This window comes from Alligator mississippiensis, chromosome 3, assembly GCF_030867095.1.
Source record: "Alligator mississippiensis isolate rAllMis1 chromosome 3, rAllMis1, whole genome shotgun sequence".
Taxonomy (NCBI): domain Eukaryota; kingdom Metazoa; phylum Chordata; order Crocodylia; family Alligatoridae; genus Alligator; species Alligator mississippiensis.
In genome coordinates this window covers 264,598,843-264,612,764 of record NC_081826.1, presented here as the reverse complement: position 1 = coordinate 264,612,764, position 13,922 = coordinate 264,598,843, and the positions used below count along the sequence as shown (strand labels likewise).

Below are 13,922 nucleotides of genomic sequence, written 5' to 3'. Positions count from 1 at the left end.
CCAGAGAGCAGCAGCAACAAATACAGTCTAGGCAGAAGACTCAATCTGACAGTGCTAGCTAAGAGACCTCTTTGAATAAAATGTTACATACTATATTCTCTCTCAACTGTTTAGAGTTCAGAGAAGATTTAAACATCATTGTTCTTGGTATCACTGGGATGCCAACATGAGCTCTTTCACTCTCCTAGCTTTTATTCCTCCTCACCTACATACAACACACACAGTGGACTCAAAAGTGATATCTGTGCTACAGAATTACCCGAAAAACATTTCTTCAAAATATTAAACCTCATGACCCTTAGCCCAATGTGATGTCTCCATTCCTCATTTCTCTTCCCATGCTTCCTAATGCACTCTCCCTCATCTCAAGAAAGTGGTGCCAAAAAGTGGCATTAACCCCCCACAAGATACTGCATGGTGAGAACCTGAACTGGAGCAAAAGCTACAAAAAGATAAAGGGCAGTGGAAATCATAGATTCATAGATGTTAGGGTCGGAAGGGACCTCAATAGATCATCAAGTCCGACCCCCTGCATAAGCAGGAAAGAGTGCTGGGTCTAAATGACCCCAGCTAGATACTCGTCTAACCTCCTCTTGAAGACCCCCAGGGTAGGGGAGAGCACCACCTCCCTTGGGAGCCCGTTCCAGACCTTGGCCACTCGAACTGTGAAAAAGTTCTTCCTAATGTCCAGTCTAAATCTGCTCTCTGCTAGCTTGTGGCCATTGTTTCTTGTAACCCCCGGGGGCGCCTTGGTGAATAAATCCTCACCAATTCCCTTCTGTGCCCCCGTGATGAACTTATAGGCAGCCACAAGGTCGCCTCTCAACCTTCTCTTGCGGAGGCTGAAAAGGTCCAGTTTCTCTAGTCTCTCCTCGTAGGGCTTGGTCTGCAGGCCCTTGACCATACGAGTTGCCCTTCGCTGTACCCTCTCCAGGTTATCCGCATCCTTCTTGAAGTGTGGCGCCCAGAATTGCACGCAGTACTCCAACTGCGGTCTGACCAACGCCCTATAGAGGGGAAGTATCACCTCCCTGGACCTATTTGTCATGCATCTGCTGATGCACGATAAAGTGCCATTGGCTTTTCTGATGGCTTCGTCACACTGCCGGCTCATGTTCAACTTGGAGTCCACTAGGACTCCAAGATCCCTTTCCACCTCCGTGCCACCCAGCAGGTCATTCCCTAGGCTGTAGGTGTGCTGGACATTTTTCCTCCCTAGGTGCAGCACTTTGCATTTCTCCTTGTTGAACTGCATCCTGTTGTTTTCTGCCCACTTGTCCAGCCTATCCAGGTCTGCCTGCAGCTGTTCCCTGCCCTCCGGCGTGTCCACTTCTCCCCATAGCTTTGTGTCATCTGCAAACTTGGACAGAGTACATTTCACTCCCACGTCCAAGTCGCTGATGAAGACATTAAAGAGTATCGGTCCAAGGACCGAACCCTGCGGGACCCCACTGCCCACACCCTTCCAGGTCGAGACCGACCCATCTACCACGACTCTTTGGGTGCGACCCTCTAGCCAATTCGCCACCCACCGGACTGTGCAGTCATCCACATCACAGCCTCTTAATTTGTTCACCAGTATGGGGTGGGATACCGTATCGAAGGCCTTCCTGAAGTCCAGGTATACGACATCCACCCCTCCTCCTGTGTCCAGGCGTTTCGTAACCTGGTCATAGAAAGAAACTAGAGTGGTCAGGCACGATCTGCCCGCCACAAACCCATGCTGGTTTCCCCTCAGCATAATTTGTCCTGCTGGGCTCTCACAAATGTGAGCCTTGATAATTTTTTCAAATACTTTACCAAGGATGGAGGTGAGACTGACCGGCCTATAGTTGCCCGGGTCCTCCTTCCTCCCCTTTTTGAAAATGGGGACCACGTTAGCCCTTTTCCAGTCCTCCGGGACTTGGCCCGTGCGCCACGAGCATTCAAATATTCCCGCCAGTGGCTCTGAAATGACGTCGGCCAGTGCCTTCAGCACCCTCGGATGGAGCTCATCCGGGCCTGCCGACTTAAAGGCATCCAGTTCTTCCAAATGACTCTGCACCACCTCAGCATCTACGCATGGAAGTCTGGCGCCTTGCTGCTGCCTCTCTACAACCCCAGTGAGAGACTTGTCGTGCCCCTCGCTTAGGAACACTGAGGCAAAGAACTCATTGAGGAGTTCAGCCTTGTCCCCTCTATCTGTCACCAATTGCTTCTGCCCATTTAGCAGGGGTCCTATTCCTCCCTGGGTCTTCCTTTTACTCCCTATGTATCTAAAAAACAATTTCTTGTTGTCCTTTACTTGGGTTGCCATCCTCAGCTCCATGGTAGCTTTGGCCCGCCTAATTTCCTCCCTACAAGCACGAGCAGAGGAGGTATATTCATCTTTAGTGATCTCACCCTGTTTCCACTTTTTATGTGCTCCCCTTTTGGCCCTTAGGCTGCCCTGGATTTCTCTGGTCAGCCATGGAAGCCTCCTGGCCCCTTTCCCTCTTTTGCCTCGCTCGGGGATCATCTTGCTTTGTGCCCAAAGGATCGTTTCCTTTAGGCACAGCCACCCTTCTTGGGCTTTTTTTTTTTTTTTTTTTTTTTTTTTAAATAAAATTTAACATTTCCAAACACAATCTGAGTGAGCAAGCAAGGGCCAGGGTTCTTAATTATTCCCAAGCCCTGGTTTCAATCAGTGTTTCACAGCACCTCCATTGGATAATGCAAGGCTAGGCACCATCCTGGCCTCTCCCCTCTCTCTAAACCAGTGGCTTCAATCTTTACCCACAGCACCCTTCATTAGACTCAAGGGCCCCCCACCCCAGAAGATGCCAGCTCTTTAGTTTTCACTCATTTTTTAACTTAAGTAAAAATATTATGAGCAATTCTTCTGTTGCCAAGAACTCAGAAAGACCAATCACCACAGACAGGACAGAGCTGCTTTTAGTACTACTGATTTCCATTTGAAATTTCTAGTTTTTTCTTGCGACTCAGGTTTGCTGCAGCCCCCAGTTCGGAATCAAGTTCTATACCCTTTTCGACATCTGATGCCTTCTCTAGGTCATGAATACCACTATCCAGAATGCCAGTCTCCATTGCCCATCCCCGCCCCACAATGTCATTTTTCTCCTGGCTGCTCTTTATTCCTTAACAGCTGGGCCTGTGGGGAAAATGGGAATTTTTGACCTCTGTCTTGTTCAGGTAAAACTTCCAAATTGTACTTTGAAAACAAATGCTTAAATGTAAATCAATCTTCTCAGTGTACTGTATTATCTATGATTCGCCTTATGGTGGCGACTTCAAGTTCATTAACAGCAAGGCCTAGTATTAGAGATAGTAATTTAATTCCCTTAAAATGCAGCTTTCCCCTGAGCAGTGCACACAGAACACCCCCCATACCACTGCGGTGTACTGGCACCCAGAAGCTGGGGTGACAAGGTTAAGAGCCATCAAGTTCTCTTTTCAACCCAGAGAACCAAAGGGCAAATCTTGACTATAACAAGTGCAGTATAATGGCAATATCCGCTCCCCGCCCCGTTAGCTCCAGTGGAGGCATGTTTTAGCGCCTATATTGACATGTTGGGGCCGAGACAACAGAACTGGCAGCACCCAGCTGTTGGAAGTGTTGCTTCACAGCCTTCTTGCATCAGGCCAGGCTGGCTCTGGATCATGCTCTTCTCAATACTTCACTTGCTACCCACTTAGGCAACGAACTCTACATTTAGTTTGAAGAGGGTGAGGCGCCAGATGTTTGGCAGGAGCTAGCATTTAAACAGCTCTTAAAATCTGGCAAGCCTTAAGCTTGAGCAGTTGTTGCCTTTGTGCACCCCAGAGCCTAGAGATTTCCACAGCAGTGAACTAAACCAATGAACCATTTTCCACCCAGAAAAATGCTAAATTCATTGTTTTTCACTAGAGGAAAAAAAAATAAAACAACTCTCTTGTTGCAAAGCACCGAGTAGACCCCGAAGAGCTCAGAGTGATTTCAACTCCCTGAACTCCTCTATGAAATCCCATCTCGTACGTCACCGGTGCCCACCTAACAAGGGTAACGCTGTCTGGCACCTCACAGAAGCCTGAAAAGCAGCACCTGAGGGCGCTGTGCACCCTGCCCCAGCATCCAACTGAAGTACAAAGGTTTGCTTCAGTCATTTTGGGACCTGCTACCTTTAGGTCCTGACTCCTGATCCTATTTCAATCCCCTGGCAGCTTTTGTCTCATTGCTGCAGTTTAATTTATTAATTATCTTTAGCAGGTGATTTATGAAAGCACCCTCCTTTCAGTATCTGCCCTTGCAACGCAGTGCTTCAGCCCCCAAAACGCCGGGACCCGCTTCTCAGCCCAGCACCCCAGCCCACGCCGTGCCCGCATGGCGCATAATATTTTGAATGCAGTTTGATCAGTGCCCTAACCTTCTACTTGCCTTCCCATTTCATGAAGAAAATGCCCAAACTAGGCTATAGAAACATTTCAAAATGTATAGTGATTACATGACATTCACTGCCATATTTAATCACACACTCAGTATTGTTAGCCCCCTGGGTAGAGCAATTAGAGCAAAAAGACTATTTATTTAACAGTACACTTTGTGTTAATCTGTAGATGTTATATAAAAGAGAGCGATTAAGGAAAGAACAAGGCCCTGTTTTGGTGCATCCCATTACCAAGCAGTACAGCCTTCCCAGGTGTGCCTTTATAGACAGTGTTTCCCTATTGTTCCTGCACCAGCTAGGAGAGCACATTTGGGAAACATACTGTTGAATCATAAAAGGGAATCAAAGTCACTGCAGTTACCTTGTCTGACATCCTGCATGGCACTGAAGGGAGAGGGAGGGAAATGGCATTGGGGATACAATCTTAATGTAAAAAGATTACCAATGATAGGAAATTCACCCCAGCCCTTAACACCATGTTCTAATTAATCATCATTACCATTCAAAGTTTGCACCCTATTTCTCATCAGAACTTGCCTAATTTCAACTTCCAGACATTGGATCTTGTTATGCTTTTGCCCGCTTCTCTGATGCGCTATCACCAAAGTTTTGTTCCTCATTTAGGCGCTACCAGGCTGATCAAGTCACCATTTACCATGTCCTTGATAAACTAAACAGACTGAGGGTCCCAGGACTCTCGTTATAAGGCACGTTTTCCAACTCTTTAAGCACTCTCATAGCTTTCCTGTAAGATCTCTCATTTTAAAAGACATCTTTCAGTTGTAGACACCAAAACTGGATAGAATATTCCAGGAGAAGTCACACTAGTGCCCAAACCAGTAGTAATATAACCTTCCTATTCCTTTTAGAAATTTATCTTCATACACTCAAGGATATCATTAGCTCTTTTAGCCACAGTGATGAAAAAGAAGCATGTTCAGTAAATTATCTGCCACGGTCTTCAAGTCCTTTTCAAAATCACCGCTTCCCCATATAAAGTCATCCTTCCTGTAAATATGGCCCACGTCTGTCCCCTGGATGTATGCAATTGTCAAAGACCCTTGTATTTGTTTTATAATGTTATATGCATCTTTATGGATGTGTTTATGTCTAGTCCTAACTAAAAGATATTTTCTAGAATAAACAAAGACAAGGGGTCTTTAGTGAAAGTCCCAAATACTGAAACAATGCAGGAAAAACACTTATTTCAAGTTTCAGCCTCTACGGGAAGAACAGAAAGGCTAGTTGGATCTTGTTCGCAATGGCCTAAGCCAACATAGGAGCTGATACTGTATAAAATGACATACCTAATCCAGACGAGAGAGATACCATAGGAGAGCTACAATCTCTTGCTTGCCAATTAACAGAAGACAGCCCTCCTGGAAAAAAAAAAAAGTACTTTAGGCTTGCCAGTTGTGTGTGGAAAAGGGATAATTGCTTGGGAAGCCCAAAACACACACATACATAAATTGGCTTTGGTCTTGTATTTCTCTGAAATGCCTTTATTCTGAATAGGTAGTACTTTGCTTTAAAAAAAGCTGGCTGATCTTTGGATAATTCTGCCATTACCCCAAAGAGACCAGCACCAAAGGTGCTAAACTGCTACTAGACCTACTGCTATCTGGCAGGGGACTGCCCATGAACAAGTTACTGAGATGCACAAAGCCAGATTTACTGCACATCAGAATCTCCACAATAGGAGCATGGGTAAGAGGCTGCACATGGGCTAAGTGACAGCTAACTCAGTTTACCCCATTTTAGCAATGGCCTTATCTGGAGCAGAGAATCATGGGATTCTGACCCAGGAAAGACAACTGTTGGAGGTCTAAGACCTGTGCTATTTGCTTCAGAGGAGACCGCAAGGGACCCAACGGCGCAGGTAACAAAGGAACTTTGGTAGCTATGCTGAAAATTTGCAGGGCTGTCTATATCCCTAATTTGCCCTTTAAAAAGGAGCAAACACATAAGAATTTCCCCTAACATTTAGGGACATGTCTTCAATATAGGCTCACTGGATCTTGCCCCTTGGTGGTAAAGAGCTGACGCAATGGAATTCCAAAGTGAGGAAAAGACAATACTACATCCTTGTTCACATAGACAAGCGAAATAAGGCAACAGAATTTTGTGCCCTCTCTTCCCACTCCTGACAGAAGTGTTTATTAGTGCCTGGAGAAGAGAAAGAGAGGAGAGAGAGAGAGCACCTGTTCACAAGACTGTGACTACATCCCCGCAAAACAGCTAGGAGAATGGAAACAGGTTTCTTTTGACCCAGGGTGACCAAGATGAGAAAGTAGGAGAAAGGGTTGTCAAGGAGCAAAACAACAGAAAAACAATGTGTAGAGTGATGGCAAAGTAATGTAAATGTTGTAGGATACAACACTGTGATGACTAGCACTCCAACTAACCATGTTCAACCCTGAGAAACATTCATGTTAGGAGGACCTTTCTACAACCTTCCAGACAGCTATAGCTACTTGTTTCTATGCTGAAGGTTACTCTTGTTTTGATTTTGTCCAACCAATCATTGAGTTGGTGAGCCCAGAACAGATAAACACCATTCAAACTCACACTATTAAGCTGTCAACATCTATAATGGTAAATATATATGCAGCCAATCAATGCACTGTCACAGACCAATTCTAAGAATATTTTTACTAACCATGACAAGGACAATCATCTGCCACCTTTGAATGCAGTACACAATGCACCAAGTTCTTGTGTTTATGGTCTCATACCACAATTAAAAAAAAAAAAAAAAAATAGAAAACCAAACTTTATCTTCACCGCAAAAGCAGACCTCCTGCTCTAGTATGTACCCTTGGCAAAATCTCCACATGTGGCAAAGTCTAAAGTGAGACATGCAACATGAAAGAGCAACTGCATCACTTGCTAAAGATAAACATTAGTGACACACCACATGTGTGGGCTGACAGCTCCAAGTCTCATAACAGAAAGTTATGAATAAGGTTCTCTCATGTATATATCATGCTTTTATGAAAAGGGATGAATTAGAGGTAGAAAAGCTGATTATGTAGTCTAGACCCCCTGTCTGTTGCACAGAATTGTTCTCAGAGATTTTTGCCCCCCAAAGAATGACAATTAGAAGTTGGGTTGATACATTTGTAAAACCTTGTGCAGCAACAATAAATAAACACTGTCCTCCAAAACAGCAAGATTTCAAACAAGCAGGCAGTCTTCATTTAAATCACCCTACCTGCCTACTATCCTTGATAACATCTCCTACCTTTTGGGGGCAAATAGTTATGAGCTAGTGTAGCAAAATAAAACTTTCTATTCATTCTTAGAGCTCATCAGAGATTTACTACTCATCTAAGCGCTTAGCAAATAGTGGCCATAAATGTAAGCTGATCATGATCCACTCTGAAATGCACTAAAATCTGATAAGCCATCACTTCACCAGCAAGGAAATACGCTTGCTGCATGCTTTTAGCTAAGTGAGGGAAGAGCAAAATGTCGCATAAGAGGTTTTTTGCTCTCCACAGAGATCAGGCAAAAGTTCAACACACATCTAGGTACTGGAACAGTTGTGGCCAAAGTCTCTAAGACAGCATCTGTTTTATAGCAGGGGTCAGCAACATACAGTCCACAGGCTGGATCTGACCCATGGAGCTGGAGGGCTTTGCCTGTGCCAGGGCCAGGTAGCTTCCAGCTGCACCTGTGCCACTGCTGCTTCTCCCTGCCCTCCCAGCTCTGGCCTAAGTGGTTGCGTAGCTTCGGCAGTATGTCTGTAGAGGGCCTTGCCTGCACCTGAGCTGAGCCAGGCAGCTAGGAACTGTGCCCACAGCATTACTGTTCCTCGGGAGCAGTGTGGGTGCAGCTTTCCAGCCAGTGGGGAATTGCACTGGGGCTCGGCATCTGTAAACTGTGTCCATACTGCCCCCCACTTCTCCCATCCTCTCCCCCAGCTGTGGCATGTGTGCAGATTCCAGCTGTGCCAGTGTTGCAGCTGTAGGGGAGGGAACAAGAAGCAGCTGTGGCAGTGGATATGCAGTTTGTGGATACCTGGTCCTAGCACAGCTCCCCACTGGCTGGAGATATCATGGCCAGGGAGCAGGGGACTGGGAGAAGCAGCGTAGATGCAGCTTCCAGCCGCTGGACCTCAGCACGGGCACAGGGAAAGCCCCTTGCTGCTGACTGCACAAGTTGCCCAGCCCACATTGGACCTGGGTTGTTCCAGCCCATGGCTTGTAAAAGGTTACTAGCCTCAGAAATATGAGTAGGCAACACTTTACTTGGTGCTGCCCACCATCTTGCCAGGCACAGAAATCATCTGGCAAGTGAAAGATTCTGTTCTAGTAATCAACAATGGCACAGCAAGTACGTTTAGTTTGCAACAGTCAGGGTACAAATATGAACAAGATGCAAAGCTGACATTAAGATACATTTAATTGTTTTATCCTCCTGTATTCTTGCTTCAGATAAGAACCATGTACAGAATGTGTGTCCCTAAGTGCTGTGGTGGAAGGGGGGAAATCAAAATCCCAAAGCCCCTCATTAGTCTAACAGGCTAGCCAAAGCAGTCCACAGCATGGTCTTGGTCTTCAAGGCCCCCTCTACATGTTACAGATATCACACAATTAACTGGTTAATTGTGCAATTACCTTGAGACCAGCTACACTTGCAAAGTAGCAGTCATACCATAAACAGCTCCAACTAGCTATAAATCTAGACCTCAAAGATGTGTACTAACATAATAGCTAGTTGCTATAGAGTATTAATTTGCAGGTGCAGCAGGGTCTCCCCTAAGGCTAGGAGCCCCATCAGCCAGCAGGGCCCCTGGCCACAGGAGTGCACAATGCCCAGTCAGGGCTGTGAGCCCCACAGCCGAGGAGACTCTCTGCCCCAGCAGCTGCCAAGACCCAGAGCCCTGCAGCTGCTAGCGGGATCCAGCAGTATGCCTCCGGTACCAGGACACAGTTGCAATCTTCCAGCATGAAACCCACAGAGTTGAAAGGTCACAGCTGGGAGCCCTTCCTGAGGGCCCTGTGGCTGGGAGGTTTCTTCTTGCTGGTGCAAAGGAAGCCTGGGATCAGGCTCCCCCTGCACCAGCAGTAAAAGGGATGGGATCTAATGCACAATCCCACAATCACACCTCCTACTATGCATGTGTAGCATGGCAGAAGGTGTGTTTGTGTGGATTATGCATTAGATCCCATTGCACCTTAATCTGCAAGTTTAGAGGGGCCCCAATGCTACCAAGTGGCTGCATCTTTTGATTTTATTTTTCAAGAAGCTGGCCAAAGTTCTTGAATGGATTTATACCGTTTGTTTCTATTGCTGCTTTTGCTACTGCTGGTAATTTTATTGCAAAAAACAAAAAAATACTTATAGAAATTGCTCTCTCACCTCCCAAGTGGACTTTAAATTCCACCCTTTATTCACATAATTCCTAGCACACCACCCGTTCTTTCACCTTCTCATACTCCATTCCAATTAAGATGTCTGAACAGACAGCTCATCCCCAGTGAAGTATTTTCAATCAGCTAAAAGTCTCCAAAATGGCTATGTCAAAAGAAAAATCACATATACCCGCCCTATGGATGGTACTCCTTTGGTCTATAATCACTTCTACATAATCATCCATGCCCTTTGAAATCTCCCTTTGGTTTACTTTTTACTTAGGTAAAGAGACTATATTATAGCCAATCTTGTGTCATTACTGAACCTCTGATTGCCATCTTCTGAACCGCTGTAGTTTCATTCGTTTTGTGGTTAAAGCTGCATCCAGCAAAAATATTTAAGTCCTAATAGTGCCAGGCAAGTCGGGCATATATAAAGGGTATCTAGCATATACAGAAGACTGTGTCCCCCTGCAATGACATCATTGCAAAGTTAGTTATTCTGCCCATCTCTTCCATACTTCTCTCTCTTATGGTGTAAGTCTTGCAGTATCGTCTTTTCATCCTCTTCTTGATAATTTTTCCATTTTTTATATTGTCAAAATAATGTCATTTTTTTCTTACAAGGCGCTTCATATGCATTTGTCTTGATAAGTCTGATGGCTCATGCATTGAGCAAGTAGTGAACATACTTCTAGCCTGAGCATGCCTCAGCCTAAAAGCACACTAGTCTGAAAACCATTAATTACCAAAATAGAATTAAATCAAACTCACAGGGTTGAATTGACCCCAAAGATTATCTAACACTTGTTGCATGCTGTGAGCATGTTATCTTGCTGTTAGTTATTTTAGTTGCATTTAAATCTTGTCCTCCTACAGGAGATCCATGTATGAATTTAACCAAGATAGGTCAGGTTGTCAGTTGAAACTTTTCACTTATGGGGCACTAGAAACAGGCAAACTCATGGAGACCAAGTGATGACTCATCACTAGTGACTAGTAACTCATGAGTCATCACAGTAGTAACAGTGAACAAACATTCAGTGCTTTGATGCTTTTCTAAGCAAAGACAATGTAAAGGAAGACACTCATTTGAAAAGGAACTGCTGTTCCAGGTTATTTTGATTATATCACAGCTTGAGAAAGAAACTCCTACCATGGCTTCAGTATGGCCAACTTCCACATCTGGAAACATCATTAATATTTTGGTGAACTAACCATTTGTTGAGAGATATTTCACTCAGGCCTATTCACAACCCCACAGGGTTTGTTTCCTGTGGACATTAGGATGTTCAGACCTTATTACTTAAATAATCCAGAAAAGCATAATTTTAGGATGCTGTGTTTGAACACTTGCCAAGAAGAATTTTTGGTTCACAACTTACTTCCAGTACATACATTATCCAGTCACACAGCGCACACACAAACTGATTTAAAGGTAATAAATCCATATTACTGCATAGTGAATATTCACAAAAAACTATCTGAACAAGATGCAGCCAGAACTATAAGCTAAACATAATAATAAATTATGAAGAGTGTCATGATCTGTTCATGAACTTATTGGGGCATTGATTGCACTTGTTGAAAAAATTGTTGTGAATTATTTGCTCAGTGGAGTCTTCCCTGTTATGTGCTAAAGCACAACTAATGTCATCAACTTGGCGATCGAACACCTGTAAAAGGCCTCCCAATCAGGATTACAATGCCAAAGACCTTTTTCAGGGCCAAACTTCTCGGAACGTGGGACCATAACTACATTTGTGCCACTTAAATGGGGAGAGCCTAGCAAGGCCCAAATGTGATTTCTTGGGGTGACTCCTCAAACTCCATAAGATTAATGTGCTACTGCTTCAAGAAACCCGTATAAAATGAAAGAGCCTCAAAAATGAAGATCCCAGGATTTCTGCCACTCAAGCCACCACCATGGCAAACACAGACTAGCAAAGTATGTGAAATCCAGTCTTAAAGATGTCACCAAAACAAATCTGGAAAACAATACACCTATAGCTATCACCATTAAAATTCAGGATGGATTCATGATAAATATATATAAATCTCCCAATGCCACATGGATTCCAGGCACACTGCCTACCATTAACCATCCAGCAGTTTTTGCCAGCAATTTTAACAGTCATCACATGGCTTGGGGCTACACAGCTGACAAAAACTGTGGAGAACAGGTCGTTGAGTAGGCAATGACAGAAAACCTGAATCAGGGGAGGGAGTATGTCTCCATCTGGCTCCCCCCAGTCCCTTCCCTTTCCCCCACCCTACCCCTTCCCCCCCACACACACTTACCTGCTGAGTTGTGTGTCAGTGCTTGTGTGCATTTGTCTGTGTCTGCCAGAAAAACTCCTGTGGGAAGCTGGCTGAGGGAGGGGGAGGTTTTGGGGAAAGCTCCACATGGAGTGTTTGCCTGGCCAGTGGCACATGGACCTGGAGCGGCTCCATTGGCCCAAGGGGCCTCTGTGCCTCCATATGCGGCTTCCCTGCAGGGCCGACAACACACTGCTCTGGGTCCACACAGGTGGGCACTCCATGTCTTCCCCCAACACCTCCCCATTCCCCCAGCCAGCTTCCCCTCCATCCCTGCCCCACAACTCTCAAGCCCCACTTTCCTCACAGGCTCCAGAAAGAACAGTGAGCCTGAGCCAACCCTTCTCCTTTCCCCTCCAGACAGGGCTGGGGGTTTCCCCATCCTTTTTGCAATTAGCTCTTGCAGGCTGGAACTCTGCCAGCCTGCAGAGCTCTTTGCAAAAGCAGGAAATCCGTGGGTTTCTCTGCTAAAAGGTAACATCTGTTTTTTCTCTGATAAAAATGGGAAATCCGTGGTTTTCTCTGTTTTCTGTGGGAAACAGAAAACCCAGTTCCCTGCTGATCATACATCCCCAGAGGCTATCAGGTGGATTACACTCCGTGTTGCAGTGAACAAAGCAAATCTCTGTTCCAGGAATTCTCGACCTCAGGAAACCTGGAGTGTGACAAAGCTCTCGACTTTGCTAAATGAATCCAGAAGACAAAGAATGACCAAAGCAATGGAGTCATTAGACTTCCCACACTCAAGCTGTAAAGCTCAGAGCATCCTGAGACACTTAGAAGCGGCACTCATCATCAACAAATAAGACCATCTTGGCCAAAAAGGATGCCATTGGTTGGCCAGACTCTTCTCTGACAATGGCCACAAACAAAATTCCCAAGATATGGCAACAAGAGAAGATCGTTGCTATTTCAAAACCCAGAAAAATCAACCACAGACCCAAAAAACTCTGCTTTGTACAACATATAAACTTCTAGAAAAAAATGCTACTGGCTTGCATGTCTTCCATCTTTGAGAAGGTTATACCAGTTGAACAGGCTTGGCTTTTGCCTTGGATTCACTATGTATATTGAAGCCAGATACTAGCGCAAAGAGATCATAGGAGCTGCTTTCATCGATCTATTAGCTGCCTATGATACTGTTTAGCAAGCTGACCTCCTGCTGAAGGCGTCAAGGGTCATCAGGTGCCAACAGACCCTCCACCTCTTGTCAGTGCTCCTGTATAACCAGCAACATTGTGTACATCTAGGGAACACTGTCAGCAGAACCCATCTACTAAAGAATGGTTTTCCACAAGGATCAGTACTTGTACCAGTACGTTTTAATGTATACATAAGTGATCTTCCTGTCACCACCACCTGGAAATTCAGCTATGCTGATGACCTGGCACTTGCTACTTAAAGAGAGACCCAGGCTGAAGCCCAGACAGATCTTTGCAAAGACCTCAAGTTACTTGAAGAATATTTCACGTATTGGAGGCTCTGCCCAAATCAGAGGAAAACTGTCATTACATCATTTTATCTAGGCAATGCACCCACCAACCTAAAACTCGCCATCACCGTCTGTGGAGAAGAGGTTACACATGAGAAGTTCCCAAACTACCTCAGCGAAACTCTCGACTGGAGCATTGCCTTTCATGATTACCTACGGAAAGTTGCTAAAAAAATGATAGCACAAATTAACCTTGTGTATAAACTGACTGGAGCAACATGGGGAGCAAATGCAACCACACTTTGAACAGCCACTTCAGTACTTGTTTTCTCTGCAGCAGAATATTGCTCCCCAGTCTGGAACAAAAGCATGCACATAAAGATTGTTGATACACAGTTAAATGCAGCT

At 45.0% G+C, this 13,922-nt stretch overlaps 1 long non-coding RNA gene across 1 annotated transcript in view; it reads right to left on the bottom strand.

Annotated features, from left to right (window-relative positions):
* Window positions 1–13,922, bottom strand: part of LOC132249617 (uncharacterized) — a 45,339-nt gene that overhangs the window by 18,914 nt on the left and 12,503 nt on the right. The window contains exon 2 of the long non-coding RNA XR_009461127.1: window positions 5,711–5,782. This is a non-coding gene — a long non-coding RNA (uncharacterized LOC132249617). The remainder of the gene's footprint in view (window positions 1–5,710; window positions 5,783–13,922) is intronic.